We start from the raw sequence: 19,994 nt of genomic DNA, 5'->3' as shown, positions 1-19,994 counted from the left end.
CAGTCCTAATCGGCCAGACCTCAGCAGCAAGCTAACCTACCGGTCACAGTGTTTACCCCCTGGTGGTCAGTGCACGTCATAGCAAGCGGTTGAGCGGCCTTCGCATATCATTTGATGCCCCACAACAAAGGTCTGAGGCACCAGGTGGGTGGCAGCTAGCCTTGGTATACCCTGGGACTTCTGCTGAGTGGACCGAGACCCAGCACTGACACCGAGTTTGAATCAGTAACAGTCCGGTGGACACCACTGTCCTACCTTCTGACTCCTGAGAACCTACCTCATGCAACTTGCATACCACCAGAGGCTCTTTCAGTGGCAGCCTCAGAGAAAGCCAGCAGGCGGAGGCAGACGGAGGCAAAATGGGAGTGGCTTGGGCCTTTTGCTGACCTGCCCCTGGGCTAGGTGCTGGTGGAAGCTGGCCTTGGTGCTCAGCTTTACAGTCATTGTAGGGGATTTTAACACCCCATTCATATCAATGAATAGATCTTCTAGAAAAAAACCAACCGGGAAACAGCAGCCTTAAATGACACACTAGATCAGATGGATTTAACTGAAATATTCAGAGCATTTCATCCAAAGCAGCAGCATACATATTCTTTTAGGTACACATGGAACATTTTCTAGGCTAGACCATGTTAGGACTCAAAACAAGTCTCAATAAACTTAAGACGACTGAAATCATATCTAGCATCTTCTCTGACCACAATGTTATAAAATTAGAAATCTATTAAGAGAAAAAAACCTGAAAAACACACAAGAATATGGGGGCTAAATAACATATTACTAAACAATGAATGGGTAAAAATGAGATAAAGGAAGGAATCAAAAGATACCTTGAGACAAATGAAAATGAAAATACAACTACCCAAAAATCGGTGGGATGCTGCTAAAGCTTTCCTAAGAGGGAAGTTCATAGCATTATAGGCCTACTTCAAAAAACAAAATAAAACAAAAATCAAATAAACAATCTAACCTTACACTTTAAGGAACTAGAAAAAGAACAACAAAGACCAAAGTGAGAAGAAAGTAAATAATAAAGATCAGAAAGGAAAACTAAGAAAAATAATCCCATTTACAATTGCATAAAATAAAACCCCAGGGACATTCCTGGAACACCCAACTCAAGTGATCAAGGAGACTGCACCACTGGGTCCCATAAGATACCTAATACATAAGGCCATCCTACCAAGATACACACCTAATATACAAAGACAAATACAGAGAGACAACCAAAATGGGAGACAAAGAAACATGCCCCAAATGAAGGGACACAGAAGAAATCTCCAGGAAAAAAAAAAAAAAGTCACACAACTAAATGAAATGGAGACAAGCCATCTATTAGATACAGAGTTCAAAATAATGGTTATAACAATGCTCAAAAAACTTAGTGAGAACTTCAATAGCATGAAAAAGGATATAGAAACCATAAAAAACGGAAAATTATAAGACACTAAAGAAAGAAATTGAAGAAGGTATAAATAAATGGAGGCATATACTGTGTCATGGACAGGAAGAATTAACATTGTTAAAATGTCCATAGTATGTAAAGCAATTTATAGATTCGATACAATTCTTATGAAAAACCAATGGGATATTTTACAGAACAAGAACAAATAACCCCAAAATTTTATATGGAACTGCAAAAGAATCCAAATAGCCATAGCAATCTTGAGAAAGGAGAACAAAGTTGGAGGAATGAAACGTATGTGGATGAAACCAAACAACTGGTCGGATCTAGGAAGGCAGGGAGAGTTAAGGCAGAGGCATAGAAATTGCTCTTCCCCTCTCTCGTCAATCCATGTCTATGGTCTTTAAGATAACTTGTTATGTAAAATTATTTATCTAAGATGCACCTACACTGAATTTATCTGAAAAATAAAAAAGTCGATATTAAGAAAAAAATTGTAAATGGAAGATTATAAGAGAGGGTTTTGTGTGCCAGCAAAAGTTACTGGCGTGCCATGTTTGGCACGCGAGCCAGGGGTTGCCCACCCCTGGTCTATTCACTAAATGGTGTTGGAAAAATTAGACAGATACATGCAAAAACTGAAACTAGACCACATTCTTACACCATATATAAGAATAAATTCAAAATAGATTAAAAACTTAACTGTAAGACTCAAAACCATAAAAATCCTAGAATAAAACATAGGCAGTAAAATCTCAAACATTTCTCTTAGAAATACATTTTCTGATACATATCTTTGAGCAAGGATAACAAAAGAAAAAATAAGCAAATGCGAGTAATTAAGCTAAAAATTTTTTTTCACAGCAAAGGAATCCATCCTATATAATAAAACCCTAATATGCAAATTGACAGAAAGGCAGAACGACGGTCACTATGACATGCACTGATCACCAAGGGGCAGACGCTCAATGCAGGAGCTGTCCCCTGGTGGTCAGTGCACTTCCACAGGGGGAGTGCCACTCAGCCAGAAGCTAGGCTCACGGCTGTCAAGTGCAGCAGCAGTGGTGGGAGCCTCTCCTGCCTCTGTGGCAGCACTAAGGACCCCTTGGGGGATGTCCGACTGCTGGCTTAGGCCCGTTCCCCGTGGGCTGGCAGTCGGACATCCCCCGAGGGTTTCCAGACTGTGAGAGGGTGCAGGCTGGGTGGAGGGACCCTTCCCCCCGCCCCCCCCCCCCCCCCAGATTCTGTCCATCCTGGGGCTCACACACAGTATACATACATACATACATACATTCGTCCTACACCTGAGTATCAACCAAAGACTTGGAAACAATGAGGAGGAGACTCAAGAAGTAATGCCATTCAAAATTAAACATTAAGTCATTGTGTAAATGCCCCCCCCCCCCCCCCCCCCCAGTGCACAAATGTCATGCACCGGACCTCTAGTCAACAAATAAAACAAAACAACCCACTGAATGGGAGAACATATTTGCCAATGATACAAAGGGTTAATATCCAAAAATGTTTAAAGAACTCATACAACTCAACAACAACAATAAAAATCAAACAATTCAATTTAAAAATTGGCAAAAAATCTAAATAGACACTTCTCCAAAGAGGACATACAGATGGCCAATAGACATATGAGTGACCACATCTTCACTCATCATCAGGGAATGCAAGTTAAAGCCACAATGAGATATCACCTCACACCTTTCAGAATGACAATCATCAATAAATCAACAAACAAAAAGTATTTGCGGGGAACTCTTGTGCACTATTGGTGGGAATAGATTAATGCAGCCACTGTGGAAAACAGTATGGAGTTTCCTCAAAAAATAAAAATAGAATTGCGTATGACCCAGCCATTACAGCTCTGGGTATATATGCAAAGAAGCCCAAAACAATATATCAAAAGAATATATGCACCCCTATGTTCATTTCAGTGTTATTTACAATAGCCAAGATATGAAAGCAACTCTAGTGCCCATCAATAGACAAGTGGATAAAAAGCTATGATACATATATACAAAGGAATAGAACACAGCCATAAAAAAGAACAAAATCCTATTTGTGATTGTATGAATCTAGAGAGGGCATTATGCTCATTGAAATAAGCCAGTCAGAGAAAGACAAGTACCATATGATTTCACTTATATGTAGATTCTAAAGGACAATATAAACAAACAAAACAGAAACAGAAACAGACTCAGCTATATAGAGAATAGACTATTGCTTCCAGAGAGGAGGAGGGTTGGGGGACTGGGTGAAAAAGGTGAAGGGATTAAGAACTACAAATTGGTAGTTACAAAATAGTTATGGGTATGTAAGTATAGTACAGAAAATATAGTCAATAATAACGTCATTACTATGTATGGTGCCAGGTGCATGATATTTCCCCTGGAAATATCAGGGGAACATTTTGTAAAGTATATGATTGTCTAGCCACTATACTATACAGGTGAAACTAATCTATACTAATAAAAGCCTAGGTGGTCCTTGTGCCCTCGAGCGACACCCTCATGTTGTCACAGGATGGCCACCACAAGATGGCCGGCAGGGGAGGGAAGTTGTGGGCGATCAGGCCGGCAGGGGAGGGCAGTTGGGGGTGACCAGGACGGCAGGGGAGGGCAATTGGGGGCCATTGGGCTGGCAGGGGAGCAGTTAGGTGTCAATTGGGCCAGCAGGGGAGCGGTTAGGGGGCGATCAGGCAGGCAGGCATTAGTGGTTAGGAGCCAGCAGTCCCGGATTGTGAGAGGGATGTCCGACAGCCAGTTTAGGCCTGATGCCTGTGGGATCGGGCCTAAACCTGCAGTCGGACATCCCCCAAGGGGTCCCAGATTGGAGAGGGTGCAGGCTGGGCTGACAGACACCCCCCTCCCCCTGCACTTGGCCTCTAGTCTATAATAATGAAAGCATAATATGCTAATTAGACTGGACGTCCTTCTAGACGACCTTCCGGATGAAGCCGGGGCTGCGAGGGAAGCCCAGGTCCTGGGTGCCTGCCGGCAGCCGGAGGGAAGCCTGCGTCCTGAGTGCTAGAGGGAAGCTGGTGCCGGCAGCTGGGGGAAGGAAGTCCTACTCTTGCACAAATTTTGTGCATTGGGCCCCTCATACAAAAATAATATTAAATGTAAACTGTAATTGAAAAATATAAAAAGTAAATAAAATAAACATTTTTAAAGCATAAAAAAAGATAAGAATGTGAATCTTGATTTGGGATAACTGAACAGATCAAGGCAGAGTTCCAGATTTCCTTGCCTCTCACAGCTACGAAGCTCCTATACCCACTTGCTCTTCAGTTCTTCAGATTTCTTGCTGTACTGAGGCCAATAAGGCCTCTCCATTATAGACTCTTAGGTATTACCGTACCCTTTTTTTTAATGATGTTTACTTTGAATTTATATTAGTTCACACAAACACTCCATCCATGCTTTTGTTCCGGCCCTCCGGTCCAGTTTAAGAACCCATTGTGGCCCTCGAGTCAAAAAGTTTGCCCACCCCTGTCCTATGCCCACTTGCTCTTCAGTTCTTCAGATTTCTTGCTGTACTGAGGCCGATAAGGCCTCTCCATTATAGACTCTTAGGTATTCTGTCTGGAAACCAATGGGCACACCTGCTTAGGTTCACTCTGTGCTAGTCTAGTCCTAGTTAGCTCTGGGCTACATGGGTCTTGCTTCTGCTAGTCTTGACCCAGATCTCTTTAGGGCAGCGGTTCTCAACCTGTGGGTCACAACCCCTTTGGCGGTAGAACGACCCTTTCACAGGGGTCGCCTAAGACCATCCTGCATATCAGATATTTACATTACGATTCATAACAGTAGCAACATTACAGTTATGAAGTAGCAACGAAAATAATTTTATGGTTGGGTCACAACATGAGGAACTGTATTTAAAGGGCCAGAAGGTTGAGGACCACTGCTTAAGGAGAGGTCAGAAAAGACCTCATGAAGCACTTTCACATCCATCACACCACATTTCACCTTCAGCATCCACAAAAGGTATATAGGACATTCATCTGCATATTATAGTTTAAGAAAGTAAGGTTGAGCCCTGGCCAGTTTTGCTCAGTGGCTAGAGCGTCGGTCTGTGGACTGAATGGTCCCAGGTTCGATTCTGGTCAAGGGCATGGACCTTGGATGCGGGCACATCCCCAGTGGGGGGTGTGCAGGAGGCAGCCAATCGATGTTTCTAACTCTCTATCCCTCTCCCTCCTCTCTGTAAAAAATCAATAAAATATATTTTTTAAAAAAAGAAAAGAAAGTAAGGTTGGTAAATAGGGGTTAAGCCAAGAGTCAGACCAGGGCTTTTGATTCTGTGGCCAGTGCTTTCCACTACAGTTCTTTCTGGCCCTGTTGTCAGACTCACCTATGTTTTGCCTTGAAAATGGGCTCATGATCTGGAGCTGTGTTTCCAGTATTTCTGGGGCTGTGAGGACCCATCAGTTATTTGCTCCGTTTTGTCGAAGACTCCACCCACCACATACAAGCACTATAGTGATCTTAAATCCAAATTAATTGAAATACTGTTTTGAGAAACTATACATACTCTGTAAATCATTAACAACACTCCAGTTGTCACAGAAATAAGTTTAAGAAACACTCTGAGGTGTTTTTCTTAAATACATTTTTATTGATTTCAGAGAGGAAGGGAAGAGGAGAGAGATAGAAACATCAGTGATGAGAGAGAATCATTGATTGGCTGCATTCTGCACGATCGGGGATCAAATCTGCAACCCTGGACATGTGCTCTGACCAAGAATTGAACCATGACCTGGTTCATAGGTTGATGATGCTCAAACACTGAGCCATGCTGGCTGGGCAACACTTTGCGTTTTAATGTCTCAGAATCTGCTCCAGGAAATCAGGACAATAATAAATGTCTTCAGAGTGAGTAAAAGCTCTATTCACTTCAAGAATTCTACCAAACCCGGGAATTATAACCTGTCACAGGCCTCTAAGAACTGAAGTGCATGTCCTCTCCCTAGCTGGAATATGTGCCAACTTTTATCTCTACTGAAAGACTAGATATAAGAGTAGGTTATGGATAATAGAAAAAAGGTTGAGGTGCATGTGTGCAATTCAACAAGCATTTACAGAGCACCTTGTAAGGATTAGCAGCAGGGTCAGTTAGCGCCAGGCACTGTGTAGAACCATTAAGATCCTCAATCTGCTCTCAAGTAGAAAGACTACAATGCTCCTCAATCAGGGGACTGCAAACTACAGCACTCCAGTCCCTCCGTGAGAAGATTAAAACACCCCTGAACTGGAGGTCTGCAATCCACAGCTCGCAGGCCAAATTTAGCCCACCACTTATTTTTGTCAATAAAATTGTATTGCAATACAGTGACACTCATTCTTTTACATATTGGGCATGTCGCTTTTCACTACATTGGCAGCATTGAGGAGCTGCAACAGAACCCACATGGCCGGCAAAGCCTAAAATATTTATCATCTGGCCCTTTACAGAAAAGGTTTGCAGACCTTGACCTAAATAATCAAGGCAACAAACCATGGGTGCATGCTATAAGTGCTATAATACAATAGTATGTTATAATATACTAGAGGCCTGGTACATGAAATTTGTTCACTTGGCGGGGGTTGGGGGTCCCCTCAGCCCAGCCTGTGCCCTCTCACAGTCCGGGAGCCCTTGGGGAATGTCTGGCTGATGGCTTAGGTCCTCTCCCACGGGGAGCGGGCCTAAGCCGGAAGTCAGACTTCCTTAGTGCTGCCGCAGAGGCAGGAGAGGCTCCTGACACCGCCACTGCGCTCGCCCGGCTCAGGGCTTCTGGCTGAGCAGTGCTCCCCCTGTGGAAGCGCACTGACCACCAGGGGGAAGCTCCAGCATTGAGCATCTGCCCCCTGGTGGTCAGTGCACATCATAGCGACTAGTCGACCAGTCGTTCAGCCGTTCAGTCAATTTGCATATTAGCCTTTTATTATATAGGATTAGTACTATATTAGTACTATAAGCAACCTTGATTCTGTCCCCAGCCAGCAATATGAACTTTGGCAAGTAAAAACCTGAAGGTTTCTTGGAACCACTGACACAGGGGACTCTGGGGTGTATTTGGTAAATTAACAGTGCTCTTTAGAGTATCTTCAATTTCTTATTGGTCTAAATCCCATAGGCATAGCATGCTACTGATTCTGTTGCCTTCCTAATTATTTTTAGCAAAAGGGATCTTCCCCACCCATCTACTGCATGTGATCCAATAAGTCACTAGGGCATGCTTCCTGGTCAGTGGTGCTCAACCAGGATCACCTGTGGGGATGCAATACCTGGGCTGCACCCCAACCAATGGAACCACACACTCGGGGCGAGGGGCCCAAGCATCACTGTGTCTTAAATCTTCCCAGGTGATTCCAATGTGCAGTCAAGGCTGAGCACCACCCTTCCTGTTATCATGGTAACAGGTTTGGATCAAATTAGTGTCTGCAGGGGAAGTTAAATGAAATGGATTCAATAACTTTAAACTGTTAAACTGAAGTTTCACCAAAATTACATCCTAAAGTGGGGATATCATGAAGACTTGGTGAAATGTTAATAGAAATGACGTAGGCTCACAGCATCGCCTGACTCCTCTGAAAGTCACAGCCAATAAATAGCCCAGCCAGCGTGGCTCAGTGGTTGAGCACCGACCTGTGAATCAGGAGGTCACAGTTCGATTCCCGGTCAGAGCACATGCCTGGGTTGTGGGCTCGATCCCCAGTGTGGGGTGTGCAGGAGGCAGCTGATCAATAATTCTTTCTCATCATTGATGTTTCTGTCTCCCTCTCCCTTCCTCTCTGAATAAAAATATATTTGAAAAAAAAAGTCACAGCCAATGTATTTCTGTCCAGTGTGAGACCTTCTTTATCATGTGGTAGACAAAATATGATTATCTGACTTTAGAATCTACTACTAAAAATAACCTAGACCTCACTGGTTTATACGAAAAGCTACCAATTAGGACTCTTGAGAATTCAGAAGAGGGAGATGATTTCTGGCTGATGCAGAGTATGGCCAGCTCTGTTATGAAAGGAGAAACTTCTGAAACAATTAAAAACTTTTACTGACTGACTTCATAAACTCTGAAAGAAATAAAAACAGATGTAGGAAAAGAACTTGAAGGGCAAGAGATAGTTGTGTGTGTGTGTTTTTTAAGAGCTTCAGCCCACACTTATTTCCTCAAGATGTCTGGTTCATAAATTAACAGATTCTTGGCTTTTCCTCTTCCTTCTACCCACTGCCAAACTATTTTCCATTTACTCACAATAAATTTATCTGCAGATCCAAAAAGAAGAAGAAAACCAAACTGGCCAAGGTTTCATAAGGCTGCAAAAGGATGTTGCTAAAACCAAACAGAATTGTTTTAATTATCTTCATCACAAGTAACCAAGAATGGGCTACTGTTTCTCTTCACAAAAGGGAATATACATGCTTTTTCTAAACAAATCCTTCCCGACCTTGCTTGGGTTTTTATTAATTTTGTAACTGCTTTTCTGGTTTATTTTTCTGAACCTGATTTCTCTAAGCCTGATTCCCAGCAGCTAAAACATCCCAGCCTAACATTCTCTGTAAACTATTTTCTGGGCGTTTCTGCCTACTTCATATTGCCTATTTCAAATTACCAGCCCACGTACACTTCTCAGCTCACTGTTCTCCAACTCTTGGCTTTGTAGTTACTGACACTGTTCATGCACTTTTCAAACCGAAATTTAGCTTCACAGCAATAATGGAGAAAACGAACAAGGAGGAAAAGCTCCGTAAGGCCAGCCAGTTCTTCACTTTGAAAGCTACTTTTTTTAACGGTGCCAGTTCTAGCCATGGACAGGGTCAGCCGAACCAGTCATAAGAAACAAGGCTATGTTTATTGGAAGAGCATCCTCCCTGCGCCCCCCCCCCCCGAGAAAACAGGGTGTATTAGTAAAACTAGAGGTCAAATTTTAACATGATAATTTATTTAAGTTGGACTGTGAGAAAGTTATTTAACTTCCTTATAAATTAGAAGTTTCTACTGCTCTAGTGACATTGCTTAGATACCGGTCACGGGTAGGTAGATGCAGACTTCCAAATGCTTCCATTTGACATGGCCATTTTTAAAGATATATCTGACAAAGGAGGTGGCTTTCTAAAAAGGTCTTGGTGCCAGGCTCTCCTGCATCCCAACCTTCCTGGTCATATTGATACTCTCTCCTTTAAGACAAGCATGAATATAAATCTCCTTTTACTTCAATTTTAATATTCCACAGCTTACAAAGTTCGATATTTGCTTTCCTTACTCCCTGCTGAGTAATCAGACCAGCCTCATATTTTTCCACCCCGGCTAGATTCTAGACCAGGAGCACAATAGCATTGTGTGTTCGGCTTCTAACAGTGTAGAGGATTGTTTCAGTCATACAGAACTTAAAAAACAAATACTGCTTCTAGCTTATGTATTATTTCCCATATTTTCTCTGGCTGACAGAGGAAGGACGTTAGGAAGAAAAATAAGCCAATTCATCAAAGATAACCACTTTTCTAATTCTGAGTTTTAAAACTACATTACATAAAGTGAGGTTTGGTTAAGTCTAATATGATTGCTCCAACAACAACAAAAAAGTTGAACTATTTTATTCATTCACTGATAAAGCCCATCTTATTATTCCCTTCCTTAAAATTCTTTATGCAGAACTGCAAGCTCCGAAGGAAAACTCTAATTTTCATAAAGGACCCTTCACTATCAGACTTCAACCGACCTTCGTATCTACCTCCTCACAGCCATGCACCACTAATCCTCCAGCCACATTCCAATCTTCTCCATTCCTGGAACACGTTATCCTCTTCGGTTGTGTCTCTGCATGTTTTTGCATAAGTTGGTTCCTTTAGCTTGATAGTCTTTCTTTAAACACATTGAGTTCCAATGTCACCATTTTGGAGGACATTTTCCTCAATCAGATGAAAGATCAGTTGCTCCCCCTTTTCTAATCTCCAAACATGTCTTTCATACCTCTCCTATGGCATTTGTCATGCACAATCACTGCTTCTAGATGTCTATGGTAGAAACAAACTTAAGGTTCCTTCAAGGCAGGAATATTAAAAGTTTCAGGATTGAGTCTAGTGAATACATTAATATTTTCTGTCTCTAAGCATGTCTTGTTACCACTGTCCTGTATCTAATAGTTAATCTATTTTGAACTAAAGAGGTAGACAAAATATCTTCTTTGCTCAATATTCTTGTTCAGAATTTGCTAATTTGCAGTCTAAATTAGCAACTCTGATAAAAGTCAATTAAGAAACAAAATTTTGTTGGGCAATGTTAAAAGAGAAAAACTGATGATATGGCATATAAATTTGGAACTCCACCAGTTTAACAATCCTTGGCTTATATTTATAATCATTTTCAATCTTTTTATATTTCTTTTTACTATGTAATCAAAATAGATTTCATATTTCTAAGAAGTCATGTGATCTAATTATGTCATTATTATTCAGATTAAGGATATTCTTATACAGCGAATAATAATTCACAAAATTTAACTGTTAGTTATAGATTTTAAAATGCAGGTCAATTTCTACTTATCCAGATGGATTTAGAAATGAATTGCATGAGTATAAATAAATATATAAATAATTCTCACACTTTAATTCATGCACTGGTTTTCTACACCTTCAAATCAAGTTTTACAAGAACATTTAAAAGGAAACATTTTTAAATTGTTACATTTTATTCTACCCAGATGGATTTAGAAATGAATTGCATGAGTATAAATATATAAATAATCCTCACACTTTAATTCATGCACTGGTTTTCTACCCCGTCAAATCAAGTTTTACAAGAACATTTACAGGAAACATTTTTAAATTGTTACATTTTATTCTATCTTCTTTCTTTCCCTACCTCTCCAGGGGAGTTCAAAGAGTTAAATGCCTTTAGTGCAAGAGAAAAAAAAGAAAAAAGAAAAAAATGCACACCTTTAATACATAACAAACCATCTTAAATAGTTTTTCTTCATCTTGCCACAATTTTCTCCATGCAGACAATCTGTCCCCCAAATTTCTTGGTCTCACACTCCAAAAATCCTTCCATCTGTTTTCTTCTCTCCCAACAGAGGCCCATAACTGTAATCCAAACCATTTCTTTCTTTCTTTATTATGTTGCTCCCCTTACTTATGCATTCACTGGTTGCTCCTTGTACTGTATGTGTCCTGACCAGAGATCAGACCCCCAACCTTGGTGTATCTGGACAACGCTCTACCAGTGGTTCTAAACCTTCCTAATGCCGCGACCCTTTAATACAGTTCCTCATGTTGTGGTGATCCCCAACCATAAAATTATTTTTGTTGGTACTTTATAACTGTAATTTTGCTACTGTTATGAATCTTAATGTAAATATCTGATATGCAGGATGTATTTTCATTGTTCCCGACCCTCAGGTTGAGAACCGCTGCTTAACCAATTGAGCTACCTGGCCAAGGCCCAAACCATTTCTAGTGGCCAAACCATTTCTTGAGCCCATCAGTAGACTCCAGTCTCATTACCCTCCCCTTATGCTCAGCTCTTTATAACTGATCAACTGAGCTTCTCAGGCCAATGAGAAGAAACTCATTACTCAGATTCTGCTCAACAAGTGAGACCAGAAAGTAGTAAGTAGAATATTTACTCTTCAAAAGGGAATTCAGGGGAAGAAACAGAGAACACTATAAATATTTATAATTAACTTCTCTTATTTTTTTTAATTGTTTTATTGCTTAAAGTATTACAAAGAGTATTACATATGTCTCCTTTTTTCCCTGCCCTTAACAATTCCCCAGCCTCCCCTACCCCCCAGTGTCTTATGTCCATTGGTTATGCTTATATGCATGCATACAAGTCCTTCGGTTGATCTCTTCCCCCCCACTCCCGCCCCTCAACCGTCCCCCGCTTACCTGCTGTAGTTTGACAGTCTGTTTGAGGCAGCTCTGCCTCTCTTCTATTTTTGTTCATAAGTTTATAATGGTCTTTATTATCCATGAATGAGTGAGATCATGTGGTATTTTTTCCTTCATTGACTGGCTTATTTCACTTAGCATAATGCTCTCCAGTTCCATCCATGCCGTTGCAAATGGTAAGAGTTCCTTCTTTTTTACAGCAGCATAGTATTCCATCGTGTAGATGTACCACAGTTTTCTAATCCATTCATCTACTGATGGGCACTTAGGCTGTTTCCAAATCTTAGCTATGGTGAATTGTGCTGCTATGAACATAGGGGTGCATAGATCCTTTCTGATTGGTGTTTCTGGTTTCTTGGGATATATTCCTAGAAGTGGGATCACAGGGTCAAATGGGAGTTCCATGTTTTGTTTTTTGAGGAAACTCCATACTGTCTTCCATAGTGGCTGCACCAGTCTGCATTCCCACCAGCAGTGCACAAGTGTTCCTTTTTCTCCACATCCTCTCCAGCACTTGTCATTTGTTGATTTGTTGATGATAGCCATTCTGACAGGTGTGAGATGGTACCTCATTGTTGTTTTGATTTGCATCTCTCGAATGATTAGTGACTTTGAGCATGTTTTCATATGTCTCTTGGCTTTCTGAATGTCCTCTTTTGAAAGGTGTCTATTTAGATCCTTTGCCCATTTTTTGATTGGATTGTTTATCTTCCTTTTGTTAAGTTGTATGAGTTCCCTATAAATTTTGGAGATTAGGCCCTTATCAGATATAATGTTGGCAAATATGTTCTCCCACGCAGTGGGTTTTCTTGTTGTTTTGTTGATGGTTTCTTTTGCTGTGCAGAAACTTTTTATTTTGATGTAGTCCCATTTGTTCATTTTCTCTTTAGTTTCAACTGCCCTAGGAGCTGTATCAGTGAAGAAATTGCTTTGGCATATGTCTGAGATTTTGTTGCCTTTGAATTCTTCTAGAATTTTTATGGTTTCCTGTCGTACATTTAAGTCCTTTATCCATTTTGAGTTTATTTTTGTGTATGGTGTAAGTTGGTGGTCTAGTTTCATTTTCTTGCATATATCTGTCCAATTTTCCCAACACCACTTATTGAAGAGACTATCTTGGCTCCATTGAATGTTCTTTCCTCCTTTGTCAAATATTAATTGAGCATATTGGTTCGGGCCGATTTCTGGGTTCTCTATTCTATTCCATTGATCTATATGCCTGTTCTTGTGCCAGTACCAGGCAGTTTTGAGAACAGTGGCTTTGTAATACATCTTGATATCTGGTATTGAGATCCCACCTATTTTCTTCTTTCTCAGGATTGCTGCAGCTATTCGGGGTCTTTTTTTATTCCAGATGAATTTTTGGAGAGTTCGTTCTAGATCTGTGAAGTATGCCGTTGGTATTTTAATGGGAAGTGCGTTGAATTTATAGATTGCTTTGGGTAGTATGGACATTTTAATGATGTTGATTCTACCAATCCATGAACACGGTATGTTCTTCCATCTGTTTATGTCTTCCTCTATCTCTTTTTTCAACGTCCTGTAGTTTTCTGAGTAGAGGTCTTTTACCTCTTTAGTTAAGTTTATTCCTAGGTAGCTTAATTTTTTTGGTGCGATGGTAAATGGGATTGTTTTTATAATCTCTCTTTCTGAAAGTTCACTATTGGTGTATAGAAATGCCTCAGATTTCTTGGCATTAATTTTGTATCCTGCTACATTGCCAAATTCATGTATTAAGTCTAGTAGCTTTTTGATGGAGTCTCTAGGGTTTTGTATGTATAATATCATGTCATCTGCAAATAAGGACAGTTTTACTTCCTCTTTTCCAATTTGGATGCCTTTTATTTCTTCTTCTTGCCTAATTGCAATGGCTAATACTTCCAGTACTATGTTGAACAGGAGTGGTGAGAGTGGGCATCCCTGTCTTGTTCCTGTTCTTAGGGGAAATGGTGTTAGTTTTTGTCCATTGAGTATGATGTTGGCTGTGGGCCTGTCATATATGGCTTTTATTATGTTGAGGTATGATCCTTCTACTCCCACCTTGCTGAGAGTTTTTATCAAAAATGGGTGTTGGATTTTGTCAAATGCTTTTTCTGCATCAATTGATATGACCATGTGGTTTTTTTCTTTCAATTTGTTTATGTGATGTATCACGTTTATTGATTTGCGGATATTGTACCATCCTTGCATCCCTGGAATAAATCCTACTTGGTCATGGTGTATGATCTTTCTGATGTACTGCTGGATCCGATTTGCTAAGATTTTGTTGAGGATTTTGGCATCTATGTTCATGAGGGATATTGGCCTGTAATTCTCTTTCATTGTGTTGTCTTTACCTGGTTTTGGTATTAGGGTGATGCTGGCTTCATAGAATGAGCTTGGAAGTGTTCCTTCCTCCTGAATTTTTTGTAGTAGTCTGAGGAGGATAGGTTTTAGTTCTTCCTTGAAAGTTTGGTAAAACTCCCCTGAGAAGCCATCTGGTCCTGGGCTTTTGTTTGCTGGAAGCTTTTTGATGACTGCTTCAATTTCTTCCATAGTTATTGGCCTATTGAGATTTTTAGATTCTTCCTGATTGAGTGCTGGAATGTTGTATTTTTCTAGGAATTTGTCCATTTCCTCCAGGTTGTCTAGTTTGTTGGAAGCTGGGGTCCCGGGTGCCAGAGGGAAGCTGGTGCCGGCAGCCAGGGGGGAAGGAAGGCCTACTCTTGCACGAATTTGGTGCATCAGGCCTCTAGTTAAAAAATAAAGTGCTATGAGGAAAATAGAGCTGAGTAAAGGAACTAGAGAGTGCTGTTGGGTGAAGGGCCGCTATTGTTTGTAAGAAGTTCCGTGCTGCTATGAACATATGGGTGCATATATCCTTCCTGCTCATTTAGTTTTAAATTTGCAAATAGAAAAGGTCTATGAATATTAGAAATATATGCATTCATTCAGCAAATATGAATGAAATACCCAGTATCTATCAGTACCTAGTATAAACCCTTCAGATATAGCTGTGAACCACACAACAAGCATTTCTATAACTGCTAGAGATTATATAGTGCTAAGAGGTCTGGCTGGTGTGGCTCAGTGGTTGAGCATCAACCTATGAACAGGAGGTCAGAGTTCAATTCCCAGTCAGGGCACATGCCCAGTTGTGAGCTCGATCCCCAGTGTGGGGTGCGCAGGAAGCAGCCAATTAATGATCCTCTCTCATCATTAATGTTTCTCTCTCTCCCTCTCCCTTCCTCTCTAAATCAATAAAAATATATCTATAATAATAAAAGTGTAATATGCTAATTAGACCAGACGTCCTTCCAGATGACCTTCCAGATGAAGCCAGGGCTGCAAGGAAAGCCTGGGTCCTGGGTGCCTGCCAGCGGCCGGAAGGAAGCTCGGGTCCCGGGTGCCAGAGGGAAGCTGGTGCCGGCAGCCAGGGGGGAAGGAAGGCCTACTCTTGCACGAATGTGGTGCATCAGGCCTCTAGTTAAAAAATAAAGTGCTATGAGGAAAATAAAGCTGAGTAAAGGAACTAGAGAGTGCTGTTGGGTGAAGGGCTGCTATTGTTCGTAAGAAATTCCAGGAAAGCTTCTCTGAACAGATGACAGCTGAGTAGAGACATGAAGGGAGTGAGGCACACAAATATTTGGGGGATTAGCATTCCCAGCGAAGGGTAAAACTACAAAAGTCCCAACAGTAACATAGTGAGTGATGTGTTTATAGGGAAATAAGGAAGACAACACAGGTAGAGGAGAATGAGCAGGGAGGATCCTGTCTGGCACTGAGTCAGAGAGTTCACAGGACAGGACAGGTACGGCCTTGCATATCACGGAGAGGACAGAGATGGAACCCACTGGAGGGTTGAGCAGAGGAGTGACAATAATCAGTTTTCACTCAGGCTGCTGGGTAGAGAAGAGACGTCAGAAGGTCAAAGGTAGGAAGAAGCTACTGAAGTAATCCAAGGGAAAGTTGAGTGTGGCTAGAACCAGGGAGGCATTGTGATATGGTCAGTGTGATGTCTTTTAAGCAGGATTTGCCAACAATTTCATGTGTGTAAGGGAAAAGATCCAAGCAAGACTAAGGACTTTGGCCTAAACATTTTTTTAAAAAAGTTATATGATGATATGGAGAAAACTGAACCCATAGTGAGTTTGTGTTTTTATTTTTAGTTTAAATTAAAAAAAAAATCTTGTTTGTATTCATTGTCTAAGGGGAAATATTTATTTTCTCTCTACCAGGTTTTCATAATCACCATGTAGAATGACCAACTAATGCTGTATTTCTTATCAAAGGTGTTTTGCTTTTGCCTGCTTCAGCATATGGCCAAGTAACTACAGACCTGAGTCATTTAAAGAAAAATCACCTCAGAAGAGTCTGATCTAAGTAGAGCTTACCAAGTACTGTGGTAGAGGGTCAGTCAGACAACATTTAAATCAGGGTGAAGTCCGGCCAATGTTGCTCAATGGTTAGCATCAATCTATGAACCAGAAGGTCACGGTTCGATTCCCGGTCAGGGCACAAGCCCGGATTGTGGGCTTGATCCCCAGTGGGGGGCGTGCAGGAGGCAGCCGATCAATGCTTCTCTCTCATTGATGTCTTTCTCTCTCACTCCCTCTCTGAAATAAATAAAATCCAGTGTGAAGACCTTTACAAATATATTTCAGGCCAATAAAAATTAGCTCCCTATTTTATAAAGAAGAAAGAGCACAGAGAGTAAAGATGATAAATCAGATAAGGGTAGGGATGGATAGGTCTACAAGCACCTAGGAAAAAGCCATTTTATTTTCAGAATGAATGTTGTTCTAATGTCTAAGGAGAGTTGGTCAAAGTTAAATCTTAATTTTGGATTGCACTTTAATTTACAGTTTGGATACATATCGAGGACAATATTATCATCCTGGGTCCCGGGTGCCAGAGGGAAGCTGGTGCCGGCAGCCAGGGGGGAAGGAAGGCCTACTCTTGCACGAATTTGGTGCATCAGGCCTCTAGTTAAAAAATAAAGTGCTATGAGGAAAATAGAGCTGAGTAAAGGAACTAGAGAGTGCTGTTGGGTGAAGGGCCGCTATTGTTTGTAAGAAGTTCCAGGAAAGCTTCTCTGAACAGATGACAGCTGAGTAGAGGCATGAAGGGAGTGAGGCACACAAATATTTGGGGGACTAGCATTCCCAGCGAAGGGTAAAACCACAAAAGTTCCAACAGTAACATAGTCAGTGATGTGCTTATAGGGAAATAAGGAAGACAGCACAGGTAGAGGAGAATGAGCAGGGAGGATCCTGTCTGGCACTGAGTCAGAGAGTTCACAGGACAGGACAGGTACGGCCTTGCATATCACGGAGAGGACAGAGATGGAACCCACTGGAGGGTTGAGCAGAGGAGTGACAATAATCAGTTTTCACTCAGGCTGCTGGGTAGAGAAGAGACGTCAGAAGGTCAAAGGTAGGAAGAAGCTACTGAAGTAATCCAAGGGAAAGTTGAGTGTGGCTAGAACCAGGGAGGCATTGTGATATGGTCAGTGTGATGTCTTTTAAGCAGGATTTGCCAACAATTTCATGTGTGTAAGGGAAAAGATCCAAGCAAGACTAAGGACTTTGGCCTAAACATTTTTTAAAAAAAGTTATATGATGATATGGAGAAAACTGAGCCCATAGTGAGTTTGTGTTTTTATTTTTAGTTTAAATTAAAAAAAAAATCTTGTTTGTATTCATTGTCTAAGGGGAAATATTTATTTTCTCTCTACCAGGTTTTCATAATCACCATGTAGAATGACCAACTAATGCTGTATTTCTTATCAAAGGTGTTTTGCTTTTGCCTGCTTCAGCATATGGCCAAGTAACTACAGACCTGAGTCATTTAAAGAAAAATCACCTCAGAAGAGTCTGATCTAAGTAGAGCTTACCAAGTACTGTGGTAGAGGGTCAGTCAGACAACATTTAAATCAGGGTGAAGTCCGGCTGATGTTGCTCAATGGTTAGCATCAACCTATGAACCAGGAGGTCACGGTTCGATTCCCGGTCAGGGCACATGCCCGGATTGTGGGCTTGATCCCCAGTGGGGGGCGTGCAGGAGGCAGCCGATCAATGCTTCTCTCTCATTGATGTCTTTCTCTCTCACTCCCTCTCTGAAATAAATAAAATCCAGTGTGAAGACCTTTACAAATATATTTCAGGCCAATAAAAATTAGCTCCCTATTTTATAAAGAAGAAAGAGCACAGAGAGTAAAGATGATAAATCAGATAAGGGTAGGGATGGATAGGTCTACAAGCACCTAGGAAAAAGCCATTTTATTTTCAGAATGAATGTTGTTCTAATGTCTAAGGAGAGTGGTCAAAGTTAAATCTTAATTTTGGATTGCACTTTAATTTACATACAGTTTGGATACATATCAAGGACAACATTATCATCCTGCAAAGACAGAAACAATACTTCCTACTGAGTCATGCATCACAATCTATTTTTCAGTTTTTGCATGAGTTTGCCTACAAGCACAGGTTTTAAAAAGAAAAGTTTCTTCAAGTAATAAAAAAAGACGACAAAACTTTTAAAAACCACATGTATACTAAATATGTATATTTACATTTTTTTTCTGAGGCAATAAAAGAACCCAGTAGAGTGGAGAGGAAGTGCTCACTACATTACTGTCTGTTCAGTTTAGAAAACTTCAAAGGAACTTCTAAAGCCACCTCTTTGCAGCAGTGTCACTACAGGGAGTTGTCCATTACTGGAGAAAATTCTAGCAGCAGTTCTTCCTTCCGCGGAGACCTGCCTTCCAGGAGGGAATACTAATGCTCTCTCATCATCCCTGACTGTTTGAAGATTGAATAAGGAGAAACAGAAGCTGCTTCAGGAGAAAAGAGAACTTCACTGATGGAGCAAGAAAGCACTTCCCTTTGGCCACATTAAAATTTTTTCATATTTGCCCTAGCCGGTTTGGCTCAGTGGATAGAGCATCAGCCTGCGGACTGAAGGGTCCCGGGTTCGATTCTGAACAAGGGCACATGCCCGGGTTGCAGACTCCATCCCTAGTAGGGGGCGTGCAGGAGGCAGCCAATCAATGATTCTCTCTCATCATTGATGCTTCCATCTCTCTCTCCCTCTCCCTTCCTCTCTCTGAAATCAATAAAAATATATTTTAAAACAAATTTCATATTTAGAATGCAATGATAAACCATGAAGAGATCATAGGAACTTTGAATTTTATGCAAAAATGGTGGAAACCCTGCAAAGAATTCGAGGCCCCTGCCTGGATGGTAGAGGAAACCAGGGCAGGCAGGGAGGGACTGGGCTACTCATTCTCTTTCTCTAGCCAGGCTGGGACCTGGGAACAGAGCCAGCCCAGGCAGTGCAGCTGCAGGCTGCGGTCCTGGGACCCATCCCACCCTTGGGCTTCCACACAAAGTTGAAGCCCCTCTGAGGAAAAGTAACACCACCAGGAAGAGAATCCTGGTAACTCTGGAGACTGCCTGGCCCAAGTTCAGTTTGCCTTATTTAGCAGTGTAAACATTCTTCAGGAAGGTTTGTATCCATGCAGAAACAATGGGGAAATAGCTACACAAACTAACCCATTTCAGTTTTTAAAAACATTTTTAGCAAACAGACTGTCGAATCTCAGAGGGAAGGTGGGGCTGGGTGGGAAGAGATGAACCAAAGAGCTTGTAAGCATGTACGCACAACCCATGGACACAGACAATAGGGTGGGGAAAGCCTGGGGCAGGGG

The 19,994-nt window shown here is 41.3% G+C and overlaps 1 protein-coding gene across 1 annotated transcript in view; it reads right to left on the bottom strand.

Annotated features, from left to right (window-relative positions):
- Window positions 1-19,994, bottom strand: part of FGD4 (FYVE, RhoGEF and PH domain containing 4) — a 109,479-nt gene that overhangs the window by 88,536 nt on the left and 949 nt on the right. The gene's annotated exons all lie outside the window — the stretch shown is intronic.

Source organism: Myotis brandtii, unplaced genomic scaffold (assembly GCF_000412655.1).
Source record: "Myotis brandtii unplaced genomic scaffold, ASM41265v1 scaffold209, whole genome shotgun sequence".
NCBI lineage: Eukaryota > Metazoa > Chordata > Mammalia > Chiroptera > Vespertilionidae > Myotis > Myotis brandtii.
Note: the sequence above shows the minus strand (reverse complement) of the source record. Positions and strands in the feature narration are given on the sequence as shown.